This window comes from Humulus lupulus, chromosome 7 (genome assembly GCF_963169125.1).
Source record: "Humulus lupulus chromosome 7, drHumLupu1.1, whole genome shotgun sequence".
Classification (NCBI taxonomy): domain Eukaryota; kingdom Viridiplantae; phylum Streptophyta; class Magnoliopsida; order Rosales; family Cannabaceae; genus Humulus; species Humulus lupulus.
In genome coordinates this window covers 90,354,123-90,372,536 of record NC_084799.1, presented here as the reverse complement: position 1 = coordinate 90,372,536, position 18,414 = coordinate 90,354,123, and the positions used below count along the sequence as shown (strand labels likewise).

At 38.1% G+C, this 18,414-nt stretch overlaps 1 long non-coding RNA gene across 1 annotated transcript; it reads left to right on the top strand.

The window, feature by feature from the left end:
- Positions 1-976: 976 nt before the first annotated feature.
- On the top strand, positions 977-1,503 carry LOC133789774 (uncharacterized). Its single transcript, XR_009873697.1, has 2 exons — positions 977-1,052; positions 1,143-1,503. It is a non-coding gene; the product is annotated as an uncharacterized LOC133789774 (long non-coding RNA).
- Positions 1,504-18,414: the final 16,911 nt, after the last annotated feature.

Below are 18,414 nucleotides of genomic sequence, written 5' to 3'. Positions count from 1 at the left end.
ACCACAAGAAGAAGAAAAGGAGAAGACTCAAGATTGTACAGTGGTGGGGGCTCGGGGGATGGTGGTCGACGGCAGCATGGGGATCGGGGTCGGGCTGTACGGATGCAGGGGGCTCGGGGCTGGGCTCGACAGCAACAACTGGTGGCTCGAGCGTTGGGCTCGACGGCGGGTGGGGGGGTCTCGGGTCTAGGCTCGATGGCATAGGGCCTGGGCTCATGGCTGAGGGTTCTCAGGTCTGGGCTCGACGACGGCAGAGGAACGGGTTCGGGCTGTACGGCGGCAGGGGACTCGGGACTGGGCTCAATGGTGGGTGGGGGGGTCTCGGGTCTGGGCTCGACGGCACAGGGGCTGGGCTCGCGGCTGGGGTTTCTCGGGTCTGGTCTCGGACGACGGCTGGGTTAGTACCTCTTCTTGTGATAGATTATATTTAAATGCACAAATGTTTATCAAATATATAATATAAAATATCATCTATATAAGTTGGTAGATTATTTTGTTTATTTAATACAATTGTTATACTATATAGTTAACTAAGAAACACTATATCTTGTATGGTTCTTCTAGTATTCTGTAGGGTGACTCCATTTATTGATCTTTTTGCTTCCAGGTAAGTTCACGGTAGAAGGAAACAAATAGCACCTCAGGAATGTGTGGGACTGTTGGTAAGTTCACGTAAGTTCATGGCTAATGACTTGTTTTATATTTGTCTTGTCAATTTCTCTTATTTGACTAACTACTTATAGTAAGTAACTTTTCCTTTTTTACGGATATATTTATGCAATTTCATATCCTAACCAATTTTTCATTTTGGCTTCTCAAGTGCTCTGTTTTTAAATGATCTATAACTCTCTACTAATTCATATTATGTGTCTCAAAGCTTGAAGCTGCCACTATGAATAGCAGGACTGATGTTTACTGGACTTACAAGTGGCTTATAATGTGATAAAACTAGTTCATTGAAACTATTGAATATGGAAAAATATTAAAAGAACAAGAGAGTAAACTTATGACTTGGATTGTGACATTGGTAGCAAGAGAGTTTTGTAACAATTGTGAGTAAATTTATTTATTTACACTACAATAAAAATCTAGTTATAATTTTTCATGTTTGGTGTATTATAATGTGATTTTTCATGTTTCAGGGATGATTTTAGAAAGAAATTCATGACAGTCAATTCTTACTTTGGATACTTTGGAAAGACTATTGGTGACGAGGGTGGGTACAAGGAAAAGTAGAAGAAATATATATTGTTTGACAATGAATTTAGTGTTTTATTTTATTTGTAATTTTTATTAGAGTAAATGATTATTTTTTTAGTGGTTAATTATTTACTTTGTAAATCTAGTTATATATTTTTTAAGGTCAAGAAGACTATGTTTATAGACAAGGCTATATGATTTTTGAGTCAAGTAGTAGTGTTATATTTGTCCAAAATTTGTTTTATTTGATTTGTAAATACTTTGTACAAGTTTTGTTATTTTAATCTATAATTTTTTAGATTTGTATATAAATGTTTCATTTAAAACATAATTTTTAATTTAAAATAAAAATAAATAATTTTTTTGCAAGCAACGATGACACCTAATAACTGTCGGCGTTGCCAACAACGGCGACACCTAATAACTATCGGCGTTGCCAGCAACGGCAACACCTAATAACTGTCGGCGTAGCCCGCAACGGTGACACCTAATAATTGTCAGTGTTGCCAGAAACGACGACACCTAATAATTGTTATTGTTGCTAGAAACGAAGACACCTAATAACTGTCGGCGTAGCCCGCAACGGTGACACCTAATAATTGTCAGTGTTGCCAGAAATGACGACACCTAATAATTGTTATTGTTGCTAGAAACGAAGACACCTAATAACTGTCGGTGTAGCTACCCCTATGCCGGCATAAGAAAATACGACAGTTAGTCGACTATCGTCGTTATTCAATAGCGACAGTTAAAAACTGTCGGGAAATCCTATTTTTGTAGTAGAGTTCACTCAACATTCTCATTCTCTCTATCCTTTCAAAATCTTTCCCTCCCCTTCTTTCCCATCTCTCTGCCTTCTTCTATTTCCCTCCCTTTTCTTTCCTTCTCTGTCACAGTCTTTGCAGACTCCGAGCTTTGGCACTCCAGTCATGAAGTAGGCGGTACACTTGAGTTTGGTTCAGAGTGCGATGTTGAGGAATAGCCCGTCATCGCTGTTGTCTCGTCTTTGTAGTGGGTAAAGTTGTCAGGGCTGATGTCTTCCACGCAGTAGTTGAGGTGAGTCTTTCTTTGATTTCGAAGGCGTTTTTTTCATTCTTTATTTCAATTTGTTTGGTAAAAGAGATGACTTTCTGGTTAGATTATTTTGACCATGTCTACTTTTGCATATGCTTTTTTTCTTTTTGTGCTTTCTCTCACTCTTTTCCCTTGTTGAAGAATAGCAAAATAAAAAGGGTAATCTTTCTTTCTCCTTCGACATTGACAAAGAGTTTACAATTTTTATAAACATTTTTCTACCAATTTTTGGCTTAGGTTTGATTTAGTTTATTGGTTAGGATTGGTTCTTATTTTTTCAGTTTTGGGGTTTGCATTTGAAGGACAAATAAAAAAAATAGATTTAGGGTTCTAGGTTTGAAGTAGACTCTATGGTTCTAGGTTTTTGTGTGCTCACTCAAATCGTATTGTTCTTCAAGATCCTTTAAGTGGTCTTTAATTTGTTGGTTTTGCTTAAAGATTATTTCTTTGGTTTGTGCTATTGCTTTTGTTTTTAATAATTTATTTTGATGCAACTGATGAAGGTATGCTCTTTCCCCTTTAGTTCAGGTTTATTCTTGCTAATATTTGTACTAGTGTGCGATTTTTGTCCAACTGTTTTGTACGCTAAAAAATTGAATTGAACATAATGGATTAGACTTTAATAACTTTCTGGGTTGGTTTATGAGTTCTAGTAGATCTGGTTTTTTTTTCTGGCAAATCAATAGAAGAAGGAAGGTGGCGGTGAATATTGTTTGCAAGCAAATGCCTTCTTTCTCTTATTCATTTATATATTATTTTTTTCTTTTCTTTTCTTGACACAATAAGCATATATTATAAATATAATATTATATGTACATGTTCTCCTAGACCTCATGCTTTCACTATTCCATTTGGACTTTTCAAACATCTAAAAACTACTTTTAATACATTTCTTGTGCTGTTGTTGGTCTGTACGATTTTTTTTCTTCAGTTTGCTAGCTACTTTCCCAACTTCTGGCCTTTGTGTTTTAAAATTTAGCTGTTATTTAACTTTTGTGAGTTATAGTTTCTAAGGACTCTATAGTGAGTTTGTTATTTGGATTAATTTTTTTTAACAAGGTTTGAGTTCCCCAATGTTTGATTGGGCTCATTTGAGTGATGGCTCCATTCTAAGATGTTGCAATACCAATGAAGTTGCTTCAAAAACACTTGAAAGAGACCGGAGGGAAAGTGCTAACTCCCTTTGTTGAACCAACTGCCTATTATATAGGTCATGCCAAGGTGTGTAAGTCTGTATATATTTCAGATTAATACTTTATTTCCTTGAATTTATTTATTTTTTCTTTTTTCTATACTAAAATCAAGATTATAAGTTTTTTTATTTATTTTGTTTGAATTTTTTATGTTATCTTTAAGCTTATGTGTAATGCCCCAAATTTCCTAATAAGGTTTAGGACCTTGATTAGGAGGCCGGGAGGGCCATAATTGATTTATTATGATATTTAATGAGTATATGTATGTTTATGTGAATTATATTATTATATGATGGTGAATGCATGCATATGGGCTCATATTTTAAATGCAAGGGCATTTTGGTAATTTGGTCGTTGGGGGGAGTGATTGTGTAATTTTATGCATATGGGTGAATTATAATTTTACCACATTATATGTGGTTTGGTTCGAGCCTTTCGACGTGAGACGATCATGGGAAAGCAGGTTTTCAGTCTAGTCATAACAGGATTAAGTTCGGGGCTCGGGGTGAGTCTCGGGATGATGTTGATGATTATAGCGTTACCGAGGATTTTAGGGTAACGGGATATGAATTATTGGAAATTGAAAATATGGAGATTAGTGGGAATTGGGAAGCGTTAATCATGATTAACGGGATAGGTGGAAAATACCAATTTTACCCTTGAAATGGTTTAGAGACTTTTATTGGCTTAAGGGTATTTTGGTCATTTTGGGTTTTGGATATATATGATTTAAAGGCTGCTGGCTGTGGAAAGTGGTAGATTAAAACAGAGATAAAACAGAGGTTATCCTCTTCCCTTCCCGTACACTACCTTCCCTTCATCCTTCTTTGGTGTTCTTGAGGCCATCATGAGGTTTTGAGCTAGGAAATCAAAGGTGGCAGCTAGGGGACTTGTTTCAATCATTAAAGGGGATTCAAAACCGTGTTTGAGGTGAGTTCCAGTTGTGAATTTACTAGTGTGATCTGTTTTTAAGTTCTAGTTTTCAGCTTTTGGTTTCTTGATGGAGGTATGGATTTGAGGAGGTTTTAAGTGAAGTTTAGGTTGGGTTTTGATGAGGGGAAATTATGGGTGATGTTTAGAGGTTTAGTTGTGTGTTTGGAGAAGGTTTGGAACTGGTTTGAAGGCTTGGTTCCAAGGGAAAACGCAGGGGAGAGTTGGCTGGTGCGTGCTGGTTTCTTGGCTGATTTGTGAAATGAGCCGCGGCCTGTCTATGGTGTGCCGCGGCCTGTGATGGCTTTAAAGGTGAAAATGGCTCTGTCAGGAGGGTGAGCCGCGGCATGGCTCTGGTGAGCCGCGGCCCATCAAGGCAGATTTGGCCAAAAATGGGTTTTTGGCCTAGGGATGTTAGCTTAAGGCCTGGGGGTTGATCCTAGTACCCGGTTAAGTGGAGATTGATGTCCCGGAGGCTAGATATTGATTTAGGAACTTAAGTTGATCATTTTTATTGATGTTACCTTATGTTTGGTTATGACTAGGTGACCGTTAAAGGACCAAAGGGTTGATCGTTCTCAAAGGTCGTTTGTTTTATTAATTCTCGCTCGAACCCAAGGTAAGAAAACTGCACCCTGTGTATATGTGACATGCATGGCTATTATGGATGCATGTTGGTTGATTATTGAGCATGACATGCATGGCTATATGATGCATGTTGGTTGGCTATTGAGTATGACATGCATGTCTATTCTTGATGCATGTTGGATGTTTAAATGTAAACATTGATAGCATAATGAATGCTTGACGATCTTGCCCATTTGCATATGATTATTATTGAGGCATGCTGGATGATTAAGTGTGATGCATGTGATGCACGAGAAACATGTGATTAGGGCATGCCATGAGCGATGAATATGAGATTGGCTAGAGCTTGAGTCTCTGAGTTTGTGCATGATCATGATTATGCTAGCAACTGTTTAGTAAGCATGTTGAATGCCCTATTCTTGGATAACTGGCATATGATACATGTTGATAGCATTGCTTACTTGTGCATGGTACTGACTAATTAGTCAGAACGGCCTTAGCGTGGATCACGCAAGCCAACAGAGATTAGATCTAATCGACCATCAGCATTGAATGGCTCAAAGAGCATTAATGCAAGTCCGACCTCGAGGGTCGATGAATGAAATAAGCACATGGAGGCTAGTGGCTTACCTAGCAGCCACTCTCCCTCTTGAATCATATGATGTTCGCTCAATGGTTTGGAAGCTTTATGCTTCGTGTGATTATAATGATAATCATTTGATAATGTTTATGAAAAGTATTATGTTTTCTTGCTCGGCTTCGGCTCACGGGTGTTGTGTGGTGAAGGTAAAGGCAAGAGGAAGCTGGACCATCCTTGAGTTGGAGAGCTTAGGTGGTGACGTGTACATATGCAGCTGCTTGTCCGTAACGGCCGAGGTTTAAAGTGGAACTAGGGTTGAACCCTGTTTTGCCGCTTAGAACGGCCTGTTGTAAATATTTTGTGTAATAAACTCTGAAATTTATATTTTCGGGATCCCAATGTATATATTAAACGTTCTAGTGAAACGTTACATCTTAACCAAAATGTATAATCCCTAAATCGCTAATCACACTTAGTTCACGATTTTGGCCAAATGACTCGATTAGCGAGTTTAGCACTGTTTACAAGGCACACCGTAACGGTCCCGGGAGTTGGGGCGTTACATTATGTCTTGAAATTGGTTATTTTTATTTTTCTAAATATATACTTGAAATAGTTATATTTGGTATTGTTATTAAGGCAATGTTTATAGGCTTTGGAATCTCTCAAGAGAGAGGTGGAGGATGCAATCTAAGGTGAGAAAGATCTTTTTTTTTTTTAATTTTTATTATGTACGTTATACTACTATAGAGGAAAAAAGAGAAACATCAGTTGAAATCTTTTTATTTCTTGAAGCTAAAAAAATTGCTTTTTAATATAATTGATGGTCTATCCAAGTTATGGTTATGCTCACTGCATGGTGGATTCTCTTGAGAATGTTACACATTGGGTATGTATGTTTCCTTTGCTTAGTATTATCTACATTCCTGATTTATCATGTAAAATATACATCTTAAATTAACCGATGTGCTTATGCTTCCAATTAGTAAATAAGAAAAATTAGTTGTAAGTTTCATTACAAATTAGTAAACGATATTGGTGTCAATTATTATAAATCAGAAAAATCTGTTGTTGCATGGATAGAAATAGAACATCAAGAAAAATAACAAAATTTTAATCACAGTACAAAGAGACACTTAAGAATGTTTTGTGTATCTATGGTTAAATCAAAATGTGTTTCTCCAATAGCACTATTTGGTAGTTAATTTTCTAATAGCACTATTTAATAGTTTAATTTCCCATGATGTTTGCTTATCTACAATTAAATTAAAATATCTTTTTCTAGTATGAACATGGTAGATTTACTATTTGGATTCAGACTATTAAGTTTATTTTTTACAGAGGTTTTCTATTTTGTGTAAGAGAGAGAGGATGAAAACATTATGTAAGAATTATTATCCAATTTATTTATAGAGTTTACCTCTCTATAAATATTACCCCTAAGACTAATTGTTTTGCATGTATGTTATCACTGGACTAAGCCAATATTCAACAACTTAACAGCTAGCTCATTGCATCACTTCTCTTGCTAAGTGGTCTACTAGCATGCCTTGCTTGACTTAATTTTTCTTTCCACTACCAAGTATGTATTCCATATTTTCATGTAGCTAGCTTTTTTGAAAAGATTAGCACGCAACTAGAAGTTTAAAGGCATGGCCAAGTGCACTCTTGAAGTTTCAACCATACAAGGTAATTAAACAAGTGGTGAACCTTGATTGTTGCTTTGACATTTATGTGTATATTCAATTAAATTTTATAGAATATTACCAAGTGGATATAAGGAGCGGGATAAGTGAAAAGTGAAGTTATCTTCTTAGTCTTTCCACTCTTTAAATTTTGATACCTTATTCTTTCTCTTTTTCTTTTTTGTTATTACTATTTCTCTTTGTAATTTAACAGCTTCAATACCATGGTCATGATAGAAGAAACAAATAGATTTGGCAATCCTATAATGTGTATTGAAATGTAAATTAAGAATATAGCTAATTATGTATAATTTTGATTCTATATTGAATCTGCTATTCATCAGTTTGGCCTTTCAATTATTATTATTATTGTTGTTGTTGTTGTTGTTTTAATTATTATTATTATTAGTAACAAATAATTAAAGAGTAACTATTGCATTTGGTGATTAATTATCAGCGTTTTTCTTCAACTGCAATTTAAAACCTCGCAGCCCCACAACCAATTACCACCACTTTGGTTATATATACACATACCCACTACTTTTTATATACACACATACGTGGCTTCATTGGATTTTAAATTGGAAGTAAACTTTATTTGTAACATTTTGCAAGAGGTATGTTCTCTTAGTTTTGTTTTTGTTATAATATGTAGAGTCCAAGAACTTTACTTAGCTAATTGTTTAGTAGTATTATAGTATGTTTAGTGTTATCATTGTTACTATGGATTTTTGGTTCAAACCGGGAGTTATTTGGACACTCATAGTAGTACTTATAGATTTTCTAAGTTTAACCTATAGTTTAAGAATATTAAGTATAACCTAAGGTTTGATTAATGTGACTGATATTAAGGATTATATTATTATATTATAAGGTTTAGACATCAACCAATAGGATTTTAAGCACATGTTTTGAATGGTAATTAAGGATTAAGTTTTTTTTAGGATTAAATTAAATAAGGGTAAAATTTGAATGTTATAGGGTCAGTCAGCAGCTTTGAGTACGTTGAGGGCTTAGTCAAGGCTGTTTACTCCATTCAAACTTAGCTAAAAATGTGTAAATCTGTGTTTAAATATTCAGCGTATGCCGATATATCGCAGCTATAGGGGGCGATATATCGCAGCACGTAGATACGGAAAACACGAATCGATGCACAGTCGCCTCGGGAACAAAGGTCCAGGCGATATATCGCCTATAGGGGGCGATATATCGCCTCCACCAGCATGTTTTCAAATACTTTTGAATTCTTTTCCTTTCAGCCATTCAAACTCCTTCAACAGTCCAGCATCTTCTGAACGAGTCTTCAGCCTCTGCTGAACGATTATTCAAATGATTTTCACCTAAAAAGCCATTATCTTTATTCAAGTAAAATCAAGATATTTTTCATTCCCAAACTCTATAAATAGGACCTAGTACCCAGCCATTATTCACCATTTGCTCTAAGTTCAGAAGCTGCTAGTGTTAAGTGAGTGTGAGAGTGTAAACACTTGGTTTGGGGAAAAACTATAAGCTTAAACATCATAAGCTTATCAAACACTTTGGGAAGTGAGTTCTATAGTATTTCGGTGGAGGTTAGATTGATCTTGCAATCTTTGAGGTAAACCCAAAACTCTAGTTCCTTTCTGTATTTTATGTTATTTCCTTCCTCAAAACCTTCTACTTAGTCCCCTAACCTTATTCTTATTTTGGTTAGGGAATCCAAGCTCTTAAGCATATAAGTCGTAAGTATGTTTTTTTTTATGGTTTAGTCTTTCCATCTCTTTCATTTCATCTCATTTCTTTAGACTCACTCTTTCTTATGGTTTTAGGAGTGTTCCAAAAGTCCCAACTCAGTCCATAATCCCGGTAACTTTGGTAAGGAAAATAGGCTAGAATCTATATGTTTATGCTATTTTATGTGTTATGTTTTCATATGTTATGAATATGGTATTGATGTGTATGTTGTAGGCTTGGGCATATGCCCTATTTGACTAACAAGACCCCAAAAAGATTGTGGGCATAAGCCTATTTAGCTGGTAGGACCCCACTAATCTCATGGGTATAAGCTTGTTTAGTCTATGGGACCCCAAGTAATAATGGCCATTATAATAAGTGTATTATGTGTTATGATATGTCTTTACGTTCATTATGAAATTTATGTGTATGACTATGTGTTAGATTTTCCTTGCTGGGCATTAGGCTCACTCCTTTCTGTTTATGTGCAGGAAAATAAGCTTTAAAGGCGGTAAGATTCGTGACGCTTGGAGGATGTGTATCGATGGTGAATGGAGTCAAGGGGCCGAGCGTTATTCGATTCGAGGATGTAGTCTCCTTTTAAATTTTTATGATTTTATGTGTATTTTCCGCAACAAATATGTAATGTCTTTCATTTTTAAATCATTATTTGTTTTAAAACAATGGGATCCCATAATCCTTCTTAGTATTCTGTTTGTTTGTAAATAACTCTCATTTTGCAAGTTACTCAATAAATTATGGTATTTTCGTAAAAATGTAAGTTTTAGGTATAGTTTCGTTAATGGTCCAAATAGTCTAGAGTAGTGGGTCATTACAGTTGGTATCAGAGAAACGGTTCCTTCGCATGAAGTTCTCCTCGATACACATGCTCAAAGCTCCGAATCGAACCGCCAAGTAAGTGTTTAAGTTACAAGTTACAAGTTACTTTGTCTATGTGTATAGCTAACAACTTTAGTGTTTATGTTTCAGTTAAAAATGAATGGAGCTTTAACCTACCAAGATATCCGAGCCATTAAGGCCTTAAAAAGAATAAGGGAGCCAAGAAACACCGTAGGAGCCCTAGAAAGGATTACTCGAAGGTTGCTTTTGTTTCACCAAGCGATAGGTGGCCTTCAAGAGGATAAACAAATAATGCTAAGATCAACGGAACAATATGTATTAGTGATTAGGTTGTTTAAAGATTTCCATCCTGTAATAGCAGCCTTAGAAGAAATATGGGAAGAAATGCGTGAGGAGGATGGATTGCCTTTAGCAATGAGATATTATTTCCTCTTAGTTAGGTTTACCGCGAAATCTGAGTTTCAATTCACCAATGAACAAAAGAATAGGATTCTCACCAACCTACCTATAGGACGTTTCGATGCTCATGATAATGATGACTATGAGGCTATAGATGATGATATGTTAGATGACGGATCGGATGTAGAAGATCCCGATTTTTAGATTAGTAGTTTTTATTTGTTTTATTTACTTTTATGTTATGATTGTAATAAGTGAAATTGTTTTCCAAATGAATAACATGCTATTTGAATATCATGTGTAAGTTTGATTCTATTTTTCACAATCATAATAAATACTAAATAAAATGAATAATGACTGAGTTCGGTGAGGGTGGATACAAATCAATGAACCTGGTTTCCTTATTGAGAGTTAGGGGGCCTTAGTAGTGGGAACGATTTTACTGATCCCAGCCCTCCCTCAATATGGTTAACTTTGGAACAAAGATAAGTTTCGAGCCTGAGAATTAAGTCATATAGGATGATTAGAAACACACTTAGAAAATAAAGATGACTTGTTTTTCTAAGTATAGAAACCCGCTCTAATAATAAATAAAGACCTATATAATTTTTTTATAAGAAGTCATAATAAATAGGTCCGAGATATGTTTGTTTAGAATAAGTTTTTGCCTTAGAGCCTATTAGGAAAAGTTCTAACATGTTTCTTTCAACTGTTAGAACTCTGCTACGATGTCTCTCCGAAGATCTGCTCGCACCAACGGGAACGCCTCCAACGATGTTCCAGTGACCAATGCGGTCCCTACCGTTCGCCGAAGGAGAGTACGTGTTACTGCTCGCCGCAACGCACCGGCACAACTAGCTGACAACACTGCAGAGATTGCCAGACTACGACAGCAAGTCGAGGAACTTCTGTAGCAACAACGCCAACAGGCTCAATCTCAGCCTCAGCCTCCGCCACAGCCGCAGCCGCAGCCATAGCCAATGGCCCCAGCACCCCAACAAGTTGGTCCGTATGGGGGATGGCCTATGACGAACTACGCTCCTTATCCTGTTCAGCACATGGAGCCAGTGTATGAAAGGTTCCGCAAGCAGCACGCTCCGAACTTCGAAGGGACTACGGACCCCTTTGAAGCAGAAGAATGGCTAAGGAATGTGGAGCCGATCCTAGCCCACATGAACCTCAATAATGCTGACCGCATATCCTGCGTCTCATCTTTACTCAAGAAAGATGCAAGGATATGGTGGGATTTGGTCCAGCAATCCCACGATGCTGCCACTATGACGTGGACCCGATTTGTGGAGCTCTTCCACAAGAAGTACTACAATTCAGCAGTGCTTGCTACGAGAGTTGAGGAGTTCACCAATCTGAAGCAAGGGAATTTAACAGTGGCAGAATATGCTCGTCAGTTCGATCGCTTAGCCAAGTTCGCAGCAGAGTTGGTTCCAACCGACTATCTAAGGGTGAACAAGTTTGTTAGAGGACTTCGCCCGAAGATCGAGAAGGGGGTTAAACTAGCGAACCCGGGAAACACTTCATATGCCGACGTTCTTGAGACGGCAATTGAAGTAGAAAGGTTGCAGGCCAACGTGAGCAAAGAAGAAGCCAGCAAGCCTGAACCCAGACAGCAGAGCCAACCTCAGGCCAGTCGGAACAACATTCAGTCTAGCAATAGCGGCAACAATCAGTCCAACAACAACGGTAACGGACAGAAGAGAAGGCATCCTGACAACAAGCAAGTCGACAACAATAAAAGGGCACGACCAAATAATGGGGGAAATAAGTCGAACTACGTAGAATACCCGTCCTGTGCCAAATGTCAGAAGAAGCACCCCGGAGAATGCCGTGCCAACACCAAGGAGTGTTTCAATTGTGGTCAAGAGGGGCATCGCAAGAAAGATTGTCCTCAGCAAAAGCCGGAAGGAAAGAAGGACGAAAAGATGGTTCCTGCTCGGGTATTTGCTTTAACCCAAGGAGAGGCGGATGCTAGCAACAAGGTGGTCACAGGTCAGGTTTCCATCCTCAATAATTTATGTCATGTATTATTTGATTCGGGAGCCACTCATTCGTATATTTCGTTAGGAATGATAGATAAACTAGACAAACCTAGTGAAAGATTCAGAACTAGGTTTGCAACCGAGTTGCCTTCGGGCAAAGTAGTTCTATCATCACGAATTGTAAGAGGCGTACCAATCAAGATTGAGGACAAGGAACTAGAAGGAGACCTGATAGAGCTGATGATCAAAGACTTCGACGTCATACTAGGCATGGATTGGCTAGCACGACATGGCGCAACGATCGACTGCAGACGCAAGAAGGTGATGTTCGAGACTCCTGACGGCCAGAAACTGTGCTTCATGGGACAAGCTTCAGGACTACGCACCCCGTTAGTATCATCTCTCAAAGCTCAGAGAATGATGGAGAAAGGATGTCAAGCATTCTTAGCCAACATCACGAATGTGGAGAAGGAGACATCACTCAAAGTTGGAGATGTTCGAGTCATACAAGAATTTCCAGAAGTATTTCCCGATGACTTGCCAGGATTGCCGCCAACTAGAGAAATAGATTTCACGATAGAATTAGTACCGGGCACCGAGCCTATCTCTAAGGCACCATACCGGATGGCACCTACGGAACTCAAGGAGTTAAAGACACAGCTACAAGAACTCCTAGACTTGGGTTTCATTAGGCCAAGCCATTCACCATGGGGAGCTCCGGTACTATTCGTGAAGAAGAAGGGCGGAAGTATGCGCATGTGCATAGACTACCGAGAGCTGAATAAAGTAACAATTAAGAACAAATACCCGCTACCTCGGATTGATGATTTGTTTGATCAACTCCGAGGCGCAACTGTATTTTCTAAGATCGATCTACGGTCCGGGTATCATCAGCTCAAGGTAAAGGGAGAAGATATCCCTAAGACAGCCTTTAGGACTCGTTATGGACATTACGAGTTCTTGGTTATGTCTTTTGGTCTTACTAACGCGCCAGCCGCGTTTATGGACTTAATGAATAGGGTCTTCAAGGACTACTTGGATAAATTCGTCGTTGTGTTCATCGACGACATTTTAATTTACTCCAAGGATGAAGTGGAGCACGAGGAACACTTGAGGATGATTTTGACGCGATTGAAGGAGCACCAACTCTACGCGAAGTTCAAGAAATGCGAGTTTTGGATCTCGCAAGTGGCGTTCCTCGGGCACATCATATCGAAAGATGGAGTTGCTGTGGATCCATCGAAGGTAGAGGCCGTGAAGGATTGGCCTAGACCAAAGAACGCGTCGGAAGTAAGAAGCTTCTTAGGGCTAGCAGGTTACTATAGAAAGTTTGTAGAGGGCTTTTCTAAGATAGCCACTCCACTCACCAACCTGACCCGGAAGCAACAAAAGTTTAACTGGAATGATAAGTGTGAGGAAAGCTTCCAGTTGCTTAAGGATAAGCTTTGCTCAACCCCAGTACTTAGTGTCCCAACACCCAACGACAAGTTCGTTCTCTACTGTGATGCATCAAAGTTAGGATTGGGATGCGTACTGATGCAAAATGACAAGGTGATAGCCTACGCCTTACGTCAGTTAAAGGAGTATGAACAACGCTATCCAACTCACGATATGGAGTTGGCAGCGGTGGTCTTTGCCTTAAAAATCTGGCGCCATTATCTTTACGGAGAACGGTGCGAGATTTATACGGACCACAAAAGTTTAAAATACTTCTTTACTCAGAAGGAGCTTAACATGAGGCAGCGCCGGTGGTTGGAATTAGTAAAGGATTACGACTGCGAAATCCTATACCACCCGGGGAAGGCAAACGTAGTTGCCGATGCACTTAGCCGAAAAAGTTATGGGAACTTAGCAGCCTTATCCGGAATAGAAAAGCCACTACAACAGGAGCTTATTAGTGCCGGAATAGAAGTGGTTGTAGGCAAGCTGGCTAACTTGTCTATCCAATCGAATCTGCTAGAAGACATACGGAATGGTCAGAGACATGATGATTCGCTAGCAACGCACATGGATGCAGTCAGAGAAGGCAAGACTACAGATTTCTCAATATCCAGTCAAGGTTTATTGAGATATAAGGATCGGGTATGCGTGCCAGACGATCAAAGTATTAAGAAGACGATCCTAGAAGAAGCGCACAGCACCCCATACTCGGTTCATCCAGGGTCTACCAAGATGACTCATGACATCAAGGCAGTCTATTGGTGGCCAGGGATGAAGAAGGACATAGCGGAGTATGTATCTAAGTGTCTGGTATGCCAGCAAGTGAAGGCGGAGCATCAGCGGCCTGCAGGATTATTGCAACCGCTTAGCATACCGGAGTGGAAGTGGGACGATATAGCCATGGACTTCGTGACGGGTCTGCCAAAGACAAATAAGCAGCATGATTCTGCTTGGATAGTCATAGATAGACTAACCAAGTCGGCTCATTTTCTGCCTGTTAAGACTTCTTATACGGCAGACCAATATGCAGACATCTACATCCAAGAGATTGTACGATTGCATGGAATCCCCAAGACGATAGTATCAGATAGAGGATCAGTGTTTACGCCAAGATTTTGGAGAAGCTTACAGCAAGCCATGGGTACTAAGTTAAGTCTTAGTACAGCTTTCCATCCTCAGACAGATGGGCAGTCAGAGCGTACGATTCAGATCTTAGAGGATATGCTACGCGCATGTGTACTTGACTTTGGAGGATCGTGGAACAAGTACTTACCGCTGATCGAGTTCTCGTACAACAACAGCTACCAGTCGACGATCGAGATGGCACCTTATGAGTTGCTATATGGAAGAAGGTGCCGATCACCGTTGCACTGGGACGAGGTAGGAGAAAGGCAGCTTCTAGGGCCCGAAGCTGTTAGGCAAGCTCAAGAAGCAGTAACGCTTATTAGACAGCGTATGCTTGCTGCTCAAAGCCGACAGAAAAGCTATGCGGATACCAAGCGACGCGATGTGGAGTTCCAAGTTGGAGATCAAGTCTTCCTGAAGATATCTCCTATGAAGGGTGTCAAGCGGTTCGGGAAGAAAGGCAAGCTCAGTCCCCGATTCATAGGTCCTTTTGAAATATTGGACAAAGTGGGACCAGTTGCGTATAGACTAGCCCTACCGCCAGCACTAGCCGATAGTCACAACGTCTTCCACATCTCGATGTTATGCAAGTATGTGTCAGACCCATCTCACGTCCTCAAGTACGATACCATAGCGCTCCAGAAAGACTTAAGTTACGAGGAACGACCGGTTAGCATCCTAGATATAGGGATGAAGCAGTTACGGTCCAAGAGCTTTCCTATAGTTAAAGTCCTATGGAGCAATAGTTCTGAACGCGAGGCAACGTGGGAGTTGGAAGAGGACATGCAGAGCCGGTATCCGGAGTTATTTGGTAAGTAAATTTCGAGGACGAAATTCTTTTTAGTAGGGGAGAATTGTAGAGTCCAAGAACTTTACTTAGCTAATTGTTTAGTAGTATTATAGTATGTTTAGTGTTATCATTGTTACTATGGATTTTTGGTTCAGACCGGGAGTTATTTGGACACTCATAGTAGTACTTATAGATTTTCTAAGTTTAACCTATAGTTTAAGAATATTAAGTATAACCTAAGGTTTGATTAATGTGACTGATATTAAGGATTATATTATTATATTATAAGGTTTAGACATCAACCAATAGGATTTTAAGCACATGTTTTGAATGGTAATTAAGGATTAAGTATTTTTGAGGATTAAATTAAATAAGGGTAAAATTTGAATGTTATAGGGTCAGTCAGCAGCTTTGAGTACGTTGAGGGCTTAGTCAAGGCTGTTTACTCCATTCAAACTTAGCTAAAAATGTGTAAATTCGTGTTTAAATATTCAGCGTATGCCGATATATCGCAGCTATAGGGGGCGATATATCGCAGCACGTAGATACGGAAAACACGAATCGATGCACGGTCGCCTCGGGAACAAAGGTCCAGGCGATATATCGCCTATAGGGGGCGATATATCGCCTCCACCAGCATGTTTTCAAATACTTTTGAATTCTTTTCCTTTCAGCCATTCAAACTCCTTCAACAGTCCAGTATCTTCTGAACGAGTCTTCAGCCTCTGCTGAACGATTATTCAAATGATTTTCACCTAAAAAGCCATTATCTTTATTCAAGTAAAATCAAGATATTTTTCATTCCCAAACTCTATAAATAGGACCTAGTACCCAGCCATTATTCACCATTTGCTCTAAGTTCAGAAGCTGCTAGTGTTAAGTGAGTGTGAGAGTGTAAACACTTGGTTTGGGGAAAAACTATAAGCTTAAACATCATAAGCTTATCAAACACTTTGGGAAGTGAGTTCTATAGTATTTCGGTGGAGATTAGATTGATCTTGAAATCTTTGAGGTAAACCCAAAACTCTAGTTCCTTTCTGTATTTTATGTTATTTCCTTCCTCAAAACCTTCTACTCAGTCCCCTAACCTTATTCTTATTTTGGTTAGGGAATCCAAGCTCTTAAGCATATAAGTCGGTAAGTATGTTTTTTTTTATGGTTTAGTCTTTCCATCTCTTTCATTTCATCTCATTTCTTTAGACTCACTCTTTCTTATGGTTTTAGGAGTGTTCCAAAAGTCCCAACTCAGTCCATAATCCCGGTAACTTTGGTAAGGAAAATAGGCTAGAATCTATATGTTTATGCTATTTTATGTGTTATGTTTTCATATGTTATGAATATGTTATTGATGTGTATGTTGTAGGCTTGGGCATATGCCCTATTTGACTAACAAGACCCCAAAAAGATTGTGGGCATAAGCCTATTTAGCTGGTAGGACCCCACTAATCTCATGGGTATAAGCTTGTTTAGTCTATGGGACCCCAAGTAATAATGGCCATTATAATAAGTGTATTATGTGTTATGATATGTCTTTACGTTCATTATGAAATTTATGTGTATGACTATGTGTTAGATTTTCCTTGCTGGGCATTAGGCTCACTCCTTTCTGTTTATGTGCAGGAAAATAAGCTTTAGAGGCGGTAAGATTCGTGACGCTTGGAGGATGTGTATCGATGGTGAATGGAGTCAAGGGGCCGAGCGTTATTCGATTCGAGGATGTAGTCTCCTTTTAAATTTTTATGATTTTATGTGTATTTTCCGCAACAAATATGTAATGTCTTTCATTTTTAAATCATTATTTGTTTTAAAACAATGGGATCCCATAATCCTTCTTAGTATTCTGTTTGTTTGTAAATAACTCTCATTTTGTAAGTTACTCAATAAATTATGGTATTTTCGTAAAAATGTAAGTTTTAGGTATAGTTTCGTTAATGGTCCAAATAGTCTAGAGTAGTGGGTCATTACATAATATTATGCAAATGTTAGAAGAGTTTGAATATCTTAGATATTCATCCATAGTAAAGTAAGTCCTGAGATTATTATTGCGTGTTGCGTTGATAATGGAAGGTTGAGAACTTGTGTGTCTTAGTGAAGTAGGATCTGAGAAATTTGTGCGCTGCGGCGAGATAAGGAAGAAAACTTGTGTGTTGTTTGAATATTTTGAGTTGATAATGGTAGATGGTTAGTTAATAATATGGGAGGAATGTTTTTTTATTTTATGTAGAATTATCTATTATTATCTTATAAGTAACTTGTGTTTGGTTGATTTGTTTGGTTATTGGTAGATTAATTAGATTGTTAAAAGCATACACTTGTATGTTTATTTATTTTGATTTTTCTTTTAATTCTTCATAGACACATAAGAAAAATTATGAATGTAATTATACTTTCATTTTAGTGGCTCAATTAAATTTCAATTTGGAAAGAAACATTATTTGAAATTGTTTGGAGTTTGAGTAATTAATTTTCATTTATATTGATGGACTAATTTGATGATTCTTACTGTATACTAGCCATTTTAACTATACATGAAAACTACCATGTAACTAAGATTTCGAAATTCCTAGTTTTATTTTTTTTATTTCTCAAATTGATGACCTTGTTGTAAACACCTTAATCATGTAAATCAACTTTCATATTTATCATCTTCTTCTTAGATCTCTTTCAAAATTGGAAGGGTATTCTGTAACTCTTATTTTTGGTTTTTTGTTTGAACTTTTTTTTCATGTATAGGCTTGGCTGTTTTGTTTTTTTATAGTTTGCATAAGAGTTAAAAAATGAGAATATTTATAAATGAAATTTTCTGCTGTTGTTATTTGCGGTTTTTCCACAATCTTTCATT